Source organism: Lissotriton vulgaris, chromosome 2_1 (assembly GCF_964263255.1).
Source record: "Lissotriton vulgaris chromosome 2_1, aLisVul1.2, whole genome shotgun sequence".
In the NCBI taxonomy this organism is placed as follows: domain Eukaryota; kingdom Metazoa; phylum Chordata; class Amphibia; order Caudata; family Salamandridae; genus Lissotriton; species Lissotriton vulgaris.
The window spans coordinates 1,125,995,909-1,126,008,202 of NC_141687.1; positions in this window are offsets into that span (position 1 = coordinate 1,125,995,909).

Below are 12,294 nucleotides of genomic sequence, written 5' to 3' on the forward strand. Positions count from 1 at the left end.
AATCACAGAGTATGGCACATTTCCATGTCAAAACATATGTTTCTTGCATTTGCTGGTGCAAAAATGTTTTTTTTGTGATGGGTGCAATTATGTAACACATTAGCAATGCAAAGTTGTAGCTTCAAATGTGATGTATGGCTACACTAATATAGACACATATAACTTCGGGGGTTTTGTGTGATGGTGGGGATGAGAGAGATAGAATGGAGATTTGAATGGCAGCAGACAAAAGCAACACTGGAGAAAACGTACAAGCTACATCTCACATAGTCTACTTAAAATTAACTGTAAGAAGGCACATGCATGGTACACATTGCCAATAACGTAAGTAACATGGATTATCACAAAATATCTGCAGCATTCTCCCAAACGTCAGTGTGAGTGTAGTCAAATATCATCTCATCAGTACCAGGAAACATCTAGCATGTGAGTGTAGGAAAACATCCACCGGATAGTCTTCGCAAATGCATAAAGCTAAGAATGTTTTCTAAAGGTTTAGAATAAGGAACACAAATCAGAGAGACCAACACGCCTTTAACTTTAGCATGCAGTACTTAACCAAGCACTCGTGGTAAGGGTCACTCTGAAACAGTACCTTTATTTTCACAGAAAACATCGCTCAGCAGTGATTATTTTGAGCCGGTGGTTTCCTGTGTCACAAAGTGACACTGTCTGGCTAATTTAGAGATGACCACAACAACAGTTAACTATTAATTCGATATGCATTAAGAAAAGGCTATTACCTGATGCCCAAGCCATTCTCAGGGCTTTGGGGGCCTGAAATAGGCAGAATTGTCGCAATTGTAGGAGTGTGAAGGTTAGTAGTTGTGTTGTGACTAACATTGGTAGCATGGTAGGAGCGATGCATGATGTAAGCTGCAGTGGCCTCTTGACGATAGACCTGGCACTTATTTACTGTCCCTCAGCATGCTTTGTCTTGTCAGCCTACATGAATAGCTGCTACAGTACAGTGTTTTTCCCAGACCTGTTGTGCCATACTATGTGCTGCAGCAGGCAGAAACAACGTGTGAATAACAACTAATAGCTCAATAAATGAATAAAACTCAACAAAAGCCCAGGTGTGTAGGTTTATTTTACGAGCATTTAAAAAAAATATGGGGCATATTATCAAGGGAGTTTATCTCCGCTTCTTTGGCTTTAAAAGCCAAGAAAGCGGAGATAAAACTATCACCCTATTACCTAGCTGTCGCTAACACCAGTTAGCGACAGCTACTAGGAGATAACGACCATCTTGGGCCCCATTTTGCATGTCAGAGAAATGTATTACTAATGACATGCAAAGTGGGCGTTCCAAGATGTTAGCGACTGGAAACAGTCGCTAACATCGCTATCTCCTATTACCAACTTTTGGAGATATTCACGCTAAGCGCGAATATCTCCAAAAGCTAACACCTGCCCTGAGCAGTTCTTAGCCATGTTATCCAATGGGAGGTGGATAACATGGCTAAGAGCATTAGCTCGGTAATGCATGAATATCGCTGACTTTTCAGCGATATTCATGCATTGCGGCCATTTTTTATCGCATTTGCGATAAACCTTGGTAATACCAAGGTTTATCTGCGATAAAAATTGCCGCAGGTCAGCGATACATTTTTGTCTCCAACCAAGCAATAGCGATAATTATCGCTATTGCTTGGTAATATGCCCCTATGTTTTCTGGGACTTGGAGTCCTTGGCTGAAGATGCTAATCGCTCATGGACATTTGAAACACTACAAGTCATCAGAATAGTCGATGGAACTGAACAAATGTTGACGGCATAACATATTGCATAGGTAGCACAATTTCGATAGTGACATGGCTGGGCCCTTGCTAGTAGAGGAGGAGGCAGGAACTGTCGTTGCACTGCGGTCGAAAGAGCGGTAAAGATGCCTCCAGGCTGCAAGGTGCACGGGTATTGGGCCTTGCTAGAGAAGGGAGAGCACAGAGCGGCGTCGGCTGGAACCCGGACCTGCTCTGGCCCAAGTTATGGGCGGGGCCAAGCACATCGAGCCACAGATATGGAGGCACTTGTTCGTAAGGATAAAGAAAGGGAAAAATGATAGGGGGAGAGTGGGCTAAGAGAAAACGTGGAAAGCAAACTAGTGTGGTGTGGGCTGCCTGGGGAGGCAAGCAGCACATCAGCTGGACTGTCAGGAGGGATAGACGGTTGAGGGTAGGAGCATAAGTAGGTCCAGAACGTACTTGCTGGCCCCAACACCTGTCAGGTCTTGGACAACTTCCATGGAGAAAGTGAAACTTTGACAATGTGTGGGGGTGCCGGAGAGGCCTGGAAGGGTACAGTCAGCCCACCCAGATACCCAGCAGAGGGTTGAGGGAGAGGCAGCCAGAAAGGCTCCCCTGAGAGAGGCTTACGGGGACCCAGAATGGCCACAGGAGGTTGTGCATAGGGATGAAATGCTGGATTTTAACAAGCAGACCCTTGAAGAAGGTGAGCTGTGGGAGGGCGAAGAGAAAGGGACAAGGGGAGGAACTCTAATGTTTTGCCTAGTATGTTGCAGGCCTGTGGCGAGGCTAGCAAGAGCACCAGAAATGATGGAGCCCCTGACGAGGCAGACAGCAACTTTACGGGCACCATCCTTGTAGCCAGTTAAAGCCATGGGCACGAAGGGGAAGCCTGTGGTGGTTTTCATTTGCATAAGTGCTGGGGAGTTGCAAGGACAAGGGGGGAAAGATTACAGAAAGGGAAGTTTGTGTCAAATGTAGGAGTGGGCACTAGTGAGGCAGGGGGTTTTGAGGGCACTAAGGAGGAGTTTAGTTCAAGAAACACGAAGGATGCAGTGGACAAGAGCAATAATGGAGATAAGAAAGAGGGCCCAGAGATTAAAGAATTGAAGTTCAAGAAGCTACCATATATGGGGTTGACAAAACATTTAGAGGTGCACCTGATGCTGACCACCAAAATGCGCATACGGAAAGGAGAATATGCTGAAAAACTTAAATTGCTTGGGAGGTCACATCCAAAATGGGGTCCAAAGAAGAGGAATATGAGTTGGCCAAGAGGCCGAAGGTGCCCCTTACGATTGAAAATTGGAAGGCAGCATTTATTTTATTTTAAAAGTTTTATAAAGTGTGAACATGACCCGGCAGGGTATCAGACCACTGTAGTTCGCCACCTGCTGGTAAACTAGTGCAGGAAAACATAATAGATAACTACGCATTTACAGCAGAAGCACATTGAAGACAGAAAATAGACATATACACAGTTAACATGATGCAGATTGCATATTAAATAAGGGAGGGCAGGGTTGTTAGGTCAATTCAAATAGTTTGAGGCTATAGTAATATTGTTGCATCTAGCTATTCAGGAGAAGGCCTTTTTTAAATGTAGAGGTCGAGGGGATTGTTCTGATTTCTGGCATGGGAGAGTTCCATATTCTCGGCGCAAGACCTGAGATGGTGCAGTTGTAGGTTCTCTTCTTTTTGAACTTTGGTGGATTCAGTAGTAGAGTGTTTTAACTTCTTACGGTGCGATTCCCACCTGATAGATTCCCACCTGATAGTTCACGTTTATTTGCCAGGTAAGTGGTAGTGCTCTGAAGCAGTGCTTTGTGCTTAAAGCAGGCTATCTTATACCTGTTCCTTGCATCAAGGGAGGGAAAGCTTAGTTGGATTAGATCAGGTGTGATGTGGTCACACTTTCTTAAGCCCTTGATGAGTCTGGCTGGAGAGTTCAGAGTGGCCCTTAAAGGGGCCAATTTAGCTTTGGGCAGCCCAGCCAATGTCACAATTCCGTAGTGTAAACAGGAAATAACAAGCGATTGGACAGCTTGTTGCAGGTCAGTGGTTTGATTTTCCTTAATATGTAGAGTTGGTGATTGGCTCCTCTTGTTGTAGCACTGATGTGATCCTGCATATTCAGCCATTTGTCCAGGATTAGGCTATGTGTTCTTTTGGAGCTAACAACATGTGGGGTGCAGTGGAGGGCTGTTATTCATTTTAGCCAGTCTTTAATTGGTGCAGTATGATTGTGATGGGCAAGCACAAGGCATTCAATTTTGAGTGTATTTAGAAAAAGGTATTTGTGAGATAACCATTGTTGGGTTTTTAAAAGAGCATGGTTTGAAAAGAGTTGGTGAGAGTGCAGATCCTAGTGGAACTCCAATTGAGACCGGTTTACTGTTGGAAAAGTTGTGGTTGACTTTGATTCTTTGAGTTCTACTTTGAAGGAATGAGACAAACCAATTTATGACTGGACTTGATAGCCCTATCCTTGTTTCCTGGAGGTCAATTATTTATGTCAGGTTTGACTATGTCAAACGCTGAGGAGAGATCCAGCAGTATAAGTAGGCAAGGTTCGTTCTGGTCAAGTAGTCTTAGGGCATCGCTCACAATTTGTGTTAAAATGGTCTTGGTACTATGTCCAGATCTGAAACCAGACTAGTTTTGGTCGAGGAGTTGAAAATGTTCAATGGGATTACATAGTTGTGTATGTAGGTATTTCCTAAGTTGTTTGGATAGAGTCATGATATTAGAAATTGGTTGGAAGTTGTTAGATTCAAATAAGTCTGCCTTAGGTTTCCTTGGTATGGGGATGACTTGTCCAATCTTGAGGCAATCTGGAATGAAGCTTTGCATGAGGGATTCAAGTACAATCTTCGACCAGAGAGGGAAAATGGATGAGGTAAGCTCTTTAAAGAATTTGGTGGGCACAGGGTCGTTGAAGTGATTTGACAGTTTTAATGTACTTATGATGTTAAGAAGCTCAGCATCGTCCTGTAGTCTGACAGTATTCCAAGAAGCATCAGTTTTTGGAGTACAGGCATCCAAAACAACCAGAGGACAGCTCATCCAAGGTGAACTTGAAGTATGGGTGAAGTGAGCTTGATTCTGTAAGTCTGTAAAGGAGAGTTCCAGATCTAATCAGATATTTCTTGTTTTTTCAATGAAGTGGGCTGAGAACTCCTCACTGCTTGGATTGAGTCTTTAAGTGTCAAGAGTTGATTAGAGGGTTGGTTCAATTGTTGAGTGATGATTTTGAAAAGTTGTTTTGGTCTGTTTTTGGCCTTGCCAAGATGCGATCTACAGTGATCAGATTTGGCACTGCTTATATGTTTGTTGTAAGCATTTCTTGTTGTTCTTAGCTGTTTGAGGTTAGCTAGGAAAGGAAAATTTCTCTAAGATCTTTCAGCAATCCTAAGTTTACATCGTTCCCCATTAAGGGAGCAGTTGAACCAAGGTTTTGAATGTTTGCTGGGGATTCTTTTGAGATGGAGAGGAGCAAGTGCATCCAAAATATCCGTCATGGAGTGAATATAGTGATCAGTGAGTTTGTCTAGATTTGTCAGGTTGGGTGGGCGACGAAAAAAGATTATTGCTCATATTGGTGAGATCATTTACATTGATGTTTCTCACATCTCTAGACCATTGTTTGCTTTTACGGGGTTGTCCTTGTCTGATCAATACATTTCCCAAGATGCAAAATGAGATTAGGAATTGATCTGACCAGTCACCAGGTGCTATCTCATCAAGTTGTATGATGTTATCTTTGGCTATGATAAGATCGAGGATGGAACCTTTTTTATGTGTAGGCTTGTTGTAAAATTAGGGTAGATTCAGGTCGGATAGGAAGGTCTCGAAGGTGCATACTAATGGATCATTTTCATTGTTCCAATGTAAGTTGAAATCCCCAAGGAAGATATGATTGTGAAATTGGTCAGCATTCACTGATATGGTCTCCATCATTTGTTCAATGAACAGAGGATTATGTCCAGGGGGGTGGTAGATAGTGTGGAGTATACATATTATTTTGTCATTGTTCAAGATTTTGAGTTCCAGGTGATCATAGGAGGACATTGGTGCCCAGTGTATTTGTCCTAAGCAGAGACTATATCGATGGATGCAGGCAAAGCCTCCTCCAATTTTAACTAGTCTGTCTATTCCAGTTAGGTCATAGTCTGGGGGAACTAGAATATCCAGGATTGGTGTTGAAGTCTCCTTGAACCAAGATTCAGTTAGGATCAGGAGGTCTAGTTCATGTGAGAGTATGCTGTCTGTAAGTTAAGCTGCATGTCTTACAGCTGAACTACAATTAATAAGCTTCAATTTGATGTGAGATTTGGTCACAACATTTTCGAGTTGTGATGTTCGGACATATAGTAAGTTTTCCTTGCTCATAGATCTGAGGTTGACACTAGGTTCCCTAAACAGTTTAGAGGGAATCGTTTTTATATTGAATGTAGAGGGAGCAGATTCATTGGGCCCAATTCACAGAACTAACTTAAGACAAAATCCTAAACTTACTACCATTTTGGTATTCACAGAAGGCACTTAGGCACTTACTCATTTTGGTATTCACAGAAGGCACTTACTCATTTTGGTGTTCACAGAAGTTAGGACTCCTAACTTTAGGACTCCTAAATGCCTTTTTGTGAATACCAAAAGTCTTAAAGTTAGGATTTTTCTCCATTTAGAAGTAGTAAAGTTAGGACTCCTAACTTTAGGACTCCTAAATGCCTTCTGTGAATACCGAAAGTCTTAAAATTAGGATTTTTCTCAGTTTAGGAGTAGTAAAGTTAGGACTCCTAACTTTAGGACTGTAGAGTAGTCAGGGCAGGGAGGACATTCTGCGTGAGGTTAGGTCCAGCATCAGTGGTAAAGCAGTTACCTCACCATCACATCCGGCTATCGCCGGAGTCAAAGAGGACTAGAGAATGTAAGGTGTGTTTTTGCAGTCTTTCAATGGAATGCCATTGGGTGATTAATGGGGACATGAAATCGGATGTTAAAGAAAATTCTGATGCAGCAGGTAGCCTAGGTTTTGGTCCCTATTGGCAAGGGAGATGGTGCGCCGAACCTAGGTCAGCCAACTGGCTCTACAGCGGCATGGTTATCGCATTTTTGGAGCTCTTTCCCATGGCGGTTGCAATAACGATCTGGTGAAAGGAACTAGCACACAAAAGCGTGCTGTTCTGGGTGGATAACATGGCAGTAGTACAGGTTGTAAATTGCCAGTCTGCCAGGGATGACCAAGTTCTAAAATTTGATGAGAGTATTTGTGCTGGGCTGTTTGCATTATGACATTGCTTTTAAAGCTTTGCATGTACCAGGCTTGGACAATGACATTGCAGATGCTTTGTCTCGTTCACAGTGGGGGAGATTCCGTGGACTGGCCAAGGACACCGACAGGATCCCGACACCCTTGCACCTGCATCTGTGCTACATAGGCAATGCCGGATGATACAATTGGTTGTAGGGTCGCTTGCCGAATTCACCAGGGTTACATATATCTAAGCATGGAACGAGTTATTGCATTCAGGTTCCCAGCGGCAGGACGAATTGTGGTTGTGGGTGGAAGACATAATTCAATATATACTAGACATAATTGAGAGGGGTCTGATGAGGGTTACCATTACCAGGAAGTTAGCACGGATTGTCTTCATACGTAAATTGTTATGAGGTTATGTCCCATCCACGGGGGAACTGGGTCGCATACTCCTGGAAGGTTGGGCATGGAAACAGAGCTCGTAGCGAAGGCCAGGAAGCCAATCTCATGGCAGTCATTGGGCTGCCTGTTATCCGCATTGCTGGAAGTGTACCGAGACGAGAGGAAAGCATGCCTTTTTCCACATTGATTGTGTCGATGTTTTGCGGGGCATTTCGAGTGTCCGAATTGTTGGGGAGAAAAGGGGCAAGGGGGTGGATTGGGAGGATGTGGTCACACTCGAAGGGAATTTGCAAATATGGCTGAGTCGGTCAAAACTGACCAACGGTGCATCAGTAGATGGGTTCTTTTACAGGCAGTGGAGGCACCAGGGCCGTGTTCCCTGGCGTGGGCATCAAAATGGTCGGGTATTTGTGGAACACCTAGGGGAAACGTCTTCAGGCATAGGGCAGGGGGAGAGTGACAGCTACTGAATTGTTAGCAGCTCTCCGAAAGGCTCTGCCGCACTTGGTAGTGAATGTGGCAGATTATGGGGCACACTCTTTCCACATCAGCGCCGCATCGGCGGCAGGTTGCAGAGGGTGGGCTCAGGATGATATCATGCCGCTAGGCTGCTGACCGTCACAGTGTTATAGGTGCTATGTTAGGGGGTTGAGGAATGAAATGCGCACGGTTGACAGTAATTTGTGAAATTGACTGCCTTTTGTTTTTGCAGATTTTGTGTCTGGCCCAGGGGCGGAGGAGATGGCCATTTGGGTGGTTGGACACTCGTTTGATAAATGGGCTCCAGTGCAAGCCCAGCAGAGTTATTTTGGGCAAAATTTTGGCTTCAACAACCATTTGTTTAAGATCACATGGAAAAGGAAAGAAGGCATGTGCTGGAGAGAGTTTGTCTCTTGTCTGAATAGTAGGTTGGTGGGCGGATGGTGCCCGTATATATGAGTTCTGCATTTGGGGGAGAACGATCTTTGCAAGGAGAAAGGTGTGGTGTTGTTGCGAAGCATGATGAAGGATTTAAACCTCATTAAAGAACAGTGGTGATTTAAGTATCACATGACAATTTGAAGTGGTTGATCAAGTAATTTATTCAAATACAAGGAGATAGCTTAACAACCACTCTTGTCCGAGCCTGCTGTCTCCTCAACCGCCCCTCTATCGAACCCCGTACACAGAATGCAGCAGAAAGAATGCAAAAGCGCATTTCAAGTTAACCTAGTACGGAATACTACAAGTGGTCAGGGGCTTTTGTCCTGTGGATGGAATTTGTGCGCAGGAGGGCATGGAGAGGTGTGGCTAAGCCAGGAACAGTGGATAAAGCATGTGGAAAAGTAAATAGCAAAATGGCTCCTTTTTGTAGGGTGCTTGGGTTTGACAGGATCTGTCATTCGAATATTTGTTTGACACGTTGGAGTTTTTCCTGGGCGCCGGAGTGCACCTATGTAGAATGGGTATGGATCTGTACTTGCTGGAAATCAGAGAGGTTTTAGCTAGAACTTTGAATGTATGATGGATGGCGTTAAAATCTCTGTAGTTAGCATCAAAGGGGGCAGAAATGGTTGTGGGCCACCCCCTTTTTGTGGGTGGTGTGTGCATGCAAAGTTTGCCAGGGGTTGTCAGAAGTTTAGTTGGCGTTGAAAGTTAGTGAACCATGTACAATGGAAAGGGTAGGCAGGTAGTTCAAGGTTCAGTTTAGGACGTTTGGCTATTTACAGTTTCATACTTGCAGGCATAGGATGTGGGGTTAATAAAATGTGGTCATTTTAAATGCAATTTATTGTAATGCTTGTCATGTGTTAATTGCAGTGTGAGGTGGACTGGGGGATCGTAGGGGTGGAGGTGGGGTCAGGTATACATTTTAACCGAGGTATAGTGTGATTGTTGTATTGTAAGGCAGTTGCCAGTTTAATTGGTTTGTAATGTGCACCTGTTTCACTAAAAGCTGCCTTTTCACATATATTTAGTGGACTGTGTCATGGCTGTACGACTCTCCCAAGAGAAGAGACATGAAAATGAGATTTTGAAATGCAATTATTTTAAAGAAATATTACTCTTGTGTTTGCAAAATATGCGAAGCCCACAATACGCAGGAAATCCAAAGCGAAACTATGGCAATACCATCCAGTGCAGTTGCTTCTCCATCTGCACAGAAAGAAATCTCACAACTTTCAAATGAAACTTAAAAGTGCTCTACTCTAAACATACAATGGACTCCAGAAGGAGGATATAATGAAGGTGGCTAGAAAGACCGAATGTATAGTGGTTCATCAGCCGACTTTAGCTCTCTTCCAGTATGCCTCCTCATTAAGGCTGGAAATTCCTGAATATGTCTATGATCTATTATGTGCCCACACAATCCCATATAGACTGGGTTTTCCAATCAATCTTTTGTTCCAATATATAGAAAAGCACGCATTGATTTCCACATAAAGATACTATGTCCCTGCTTCAGCTCGAAGGAGACCAGGACTTAGGGAGGAATATAGATTGACTGGCACCGACCAGCCTGGAAAGAAAAACAAACATGGAAGAAAGACTTGGTGATGACAGGCAGGAAAGAACCTCTGTGAGGGCTACGTCCCCCGCCTCGGGAACGAACCAGTTCCAACGATGATAATGACCTAGGATATACTGTGGTGCTCCATGAGGGTGACCCCTGAACGCCCATCCTGTGCTTGTTTTTGATATCCTTTTTTATACTGTTATATAGCACGAACTTGACCCAAAGGTATCACAGCGCTTTAGACAAGCACTAGTTGCGTTACACAAGAACGCATTTATTTTTTCCGTTAGGCACTGGGAGGTTAAGTGATTTGACCAGAATCACAGAATGTTGAGCGTCTTTGCCGAGGCTCGAAGAGGGTTCCCCAGATTTGAGATTGAAGGCCTTAGCCATTAGACCACATCCTCTACTATACAAAGTGATTGAGTTACCTCAAGAAGGTTTATTGTGTACCTTTCTTTTGTCTTTACATCCTTTTGGTCCGTAATGGTGGTGAGCAGGGGGGAACTTCCTGGCTTCGGAGGAGCTGGCTGGCCCCATTGAGGAAGTCGGGAAGGTGTTTGCGGTTTAAACAGATGGGAGTGCCTCTCTGACGCATGTTGGATTTTCATGTAGCAGACGGAAGCAACACTTATGACGTCACCCATCCATCCATTTGAATATTCCTGTATCGTTTTCTTATTGTTTTTTGGTTTGTTTATTGTCGTGGCCACGTCAATGTCATTAATAATATCAGTACGGAGACTGGAGGGTATATTCAGCAGTTTTGGGGTCACACTGCAGCGGGATGGCGCCAGGACCATGGTCCTTCTCTTATGTTCACGATTTAGGACAAGAACTGACACTGAATATTTTGACCGTAAAAGGCTCCAACTCCCCAGTTAAAAGGCAGTCATTGCTCGCTGGCTTCAAATAAAGCAGGCTGATGTTGTTCTCCTCTGGGGGCACATCTCCTTCTTAGTGATGCCAAACAACGTCATTCAGGATATTACCCTCAGCAGTTTCACTTTAATGCATAAGCCAAGCATAACATACATACATGGCCAGACTGGGAACCAAAACCGGCCCTTGCAAAGTACTCGGCTGCCTCCCCCCCAACCCCCGGCGACCGCGCTCTTTTGCCGGGGCCATTTTTCGGCCGATTTTGTTACAGGGCCGATTTTGCAGCTATGCTGCAAAACCGGCCCTGTAACAAAAACGGCCCCCACTGGCCCAAAACCGGCCCCACCAATCTGCACATGAGTTGTGTCCTCAGAGACTGTAAGTTTGGTCATTGAGGTCATTGTGGAGACAAGGGTGTGACCTATGGCTTTGGAGGAAATTCAGTAACTGTGAGTACTTTCATGTTGTTTTGAAACAAAATTTTGCTTCAAAACGTAATTTCTTTGGCTTGAAGAGACGTAAAATAAAACGGTCATGCAGTTTAAATTTTGGCACGCGCACCTCACCTCTTCACATGGATCAGCGGGTGAGAATTCTATGACGTTTCTCTTGTTGCATGGTAGCCTCCATTGCTGCCTGTTGACGTTTGGGAGCATGAGCATGTTCAGAGCCACCCGGCGAACGTGTTCTGAGCGCACCGCCATTTTGAGTTTGGATTTTTCTACGTGTCTTTGCACCGAGCAGTTTATTGATTCGCTGTTTTCTCTCCTCATATATGGGGAAAACCAACTTTATTGTGAAAGTACAAATTTCGGGAACAGCGAGGTGCAATGAGCAAATGTTTGAAGAGACTTTAGCGGCAACATGAGACACTAACGCTTCTTATATTCTGTCGGAAATTCTGCGAAACCATCTTTTACGTTTTCTGTTCCTTGGAGTTTTGCAAGATGTTGAGGAAAATACAGCTTATGACAGCTTAAGGACAGAGATTACTTCTTCATTGGAGACCTCGGGTGAGAGATCGCTCACCGGAGCAGGAGACTTTCTCTTTCATTATATTGCTGGTCACTATAATGTTAGTCTCGTCGTGTGTGTGGGTTTAAGGTGATGGTTTGTGCCTAAGCTATGTATCAGTGTATATTGCACTGTGCAGTCCTCTTAGGGGAGGTCGTGGGGTGGTTTATTTTGGCATGAGGTGATTTGATGGTTCTTAGGGTGTTTGTTGCCTATCTGCTGGGCTTCAGTGCTGTTTTTTAGGATGGTGAGTGCCCTATGTTGCTGTGTTTTTGGGGTGGTGTGTGCTCTGTGCTGTTTGTTTAGGGACGTGAGTGCTCTTTGGTGGTGAGTTTTGGGGTGGTTAGTGCCCCGTGTAGTTTGTCTTTGGGTGGTGAGTTTATCTATGGTGGTGAGTTTGTGGGGTGGTGAGTGTCATGTGCAGTTTGTTAGGGTGGTTGTGCTCTATGGTGGTGTGTTTATGGGGTGGTGAGTGCCCCGTGCAGTTTGTTTTA